General features: G+C 30.7%; 1 non-coding gene across 1 annotated transcript; it reads right to left on the bottom strand.

Annotated features, from left to right (window-relative positions):
- Nucleotides 1-1912: 1912 nt before the first annotated feature.
- On the bottom strand, nt 1913-2016 carry LOC112745586 (small nucleolar RNA R71). The gene has a single exon (XR_003173505.1). It is a non-coding gene; the product is annotated as a small nucleolar RNA R71 (small nucleolar RNA).
- Nucleotides 2017-2221: the final 205 nt, after the last annotated feature.

Here is a 2221-nt window from a genome sequence, read left to right as displayed (position 1 = left end):
AAAAATATTTCATGTTTCTTGTTTGAGTCTTGGGTCAAATTGTAAGTTTGGTGTCAATTGCATATTCATTTTGCATCTTTCGAAAAAAATCATGCATTCATAGTGTTCTTCATGATCTTCAAGTTGTTCTTGGTAAATCTTCTTGTTTGATCTTGATGTTTTCTTGTTTTGTGTCTTTTCTTGTTTTTCATATGCATTCTTGAATTCTTAGTGTCTAAGCATTAAAGATTTCTAAGTTTGGTGTCTTGCATGTTTTCTTTGCATCAAAAATTTTTCAAAAATATGTTCTTGGTGTTCATCTTGACATTCAAAGTGTTCTTGGTGTTCATCTTGACATTCATATTGTTCTTGCATTCATCACATATTTTGATCCAAAATTTTCATGCATTGCATCATTTTCATGTTTTTCTCTCTCATCATTAAAATTTCAAAAATCAAAAAAATATCTTCCCCTTTTTCTCTCTCAAAATTTCGAAAATTAGATTTTATTTTTTAAAAAATTTTTAAAATTCAATTGTTTCTTATGAGCCAAATCAAATTTTCAATTTAAAAATCTTATCTTTTTCAAAATCTTTTTCAAAAATCAAATCTTTTTCATTTTTTTATTTATTTTTGAAAATTTTAAAAATATTTTTCAAAAATCTTTTTCTTATCTTTACCACATAATTTTCGAAAATAACATCATCAATTAATGTTTTGATTCAAAAATTTCAAGCTTGTTACTTGCTTGTTAAGAAAGATTCAAACTTTAAGTTCTAGAATCATATCTTGTGATTTCTTGTGAATCAAGTCATTAATTGTGATTTTAAAAATCAAATCTTTTTCAAAACTAATTTCAATCATATCTTTTCAAAAATATCTTTTTATCTTATCTTTTTCAAAATCATATCTTTTTCAAAAATTTGATTTTAAAATATCTTTTCTAACTTCTTATCTTCTTATCTTTTCAAAATTGATTTTCAAATTTGTTTCAACTAACTAACTAACTTTTTGTTTGTTTCTTATCTTTTTCAAAACTACCTAACTAACTCTCTCTCTCTCTAATTTTCGAAAATATCTCCCTCTTTTTCAAAAATTCTTTTTAATTAACTAAATGTTTCAAAATTCAATTTTAATTTATTTCTTCTTTTAATTTTCGAAAATCACTAACCATTTTTCAAAAATAATTTTCGAAAATTCTCTTTCTCTCTCTCATCTCATTCTATTTATTTATTCATCTACCAACACTTCTCTTCATTTCACATCTCTACTCTCCTCTCCGTTGTGTTTCTTTTCTTACATTACATTCTTTTCTTTTTTTTTCTTCTACTCACACAGGGACCTCTATACTATGGTAAAAAGGATCCCTATTATTATTTTTCTATTCCCTCTTTTTCATATGAGTAGGAGCAAGGACAAGAATATTCTTGTTGAAGCATATCCAGAACCTGAAAGGACTCTGAAGAGGAAACTAAGAAAAGCTAAATTACAACAATCCAGCAAGCACCTTTCAGAAATTTTTGAACAGGAAGAGGAGATGGCAGCCGAAAATAATAATAATACAAGGAGGATGCTTGGTGACTTTACTGCACCTAATTCCAATTTACATGGAAGAAGTATCTCCATCCCTACCATTGGAGCAAACAATTTTGAGCTGAAACCTCAATTAGTTTCTCTGATGCAGCAGAACTGCAAGTTTCATGGACTTCCATCTGAAGATTCTTTTCAGTTCTTAACTGAATTCTTGCAGATCTGTGATACTGTTAAGACTAATGGAGTAGATCCTGAAGTCTACAAGCTTATGCTTTTCCCCTTTGCTGTAAGAGACAGAGCTAGAGTGTGGTTGGACTCTCAACCCAAGGATAGCCTGAACTCTTGGGATAAGATGGTCACGGCTTTCTTAGCCAAGTTCTTTCCTCCTCAAAAACTGAGTAAGCTTAGAGTGGATGTTCAAACCTTCAGACAGAAGGAAGGTGAATCCATCTATGAAGCTTGGGAGAGATACAAGCAACTGACCAAAAAGTGTCCTTCTGACATACTTTCAGAATGGACCATCCTGGATATATTCTATGATGGTCTGTCTAAATTAGCTAAGATGTCATTGGATACTTCTGCAGGTGGATCCATTCACCTAAAGAAAACGCCTGCAGAAGCTCAAGAACTCATTGACATGGTTGCTAATAACCAGTTCATGTACACTTCTGAGAGGAACCCTGTGAGTAATGGGACGCCTCAGAAGAAG

The sequence above is a fragment of the Arachis hypogaea genome, chromosome 14 (genome assembly GCF_003086295.3).
Source record: "Arachis hypogaea cultivar Tifrunner chromosome 14, arahy.Tifrunner.gnm2.J5K5, whole genome shotgun sequence".
Classification (NCBI taxonomy): domain Eukaryota; kingdom Viridiplantae; phylum Streptophyta; class Magnoliopsida; order Fabales; family Fabaceae; genus Arachis; species Arachis hypogaea.
Note: the sequence above shows the minus strand (reverse complement) of the source record. Positions and strands in the feature narration are given on the sequence as shown.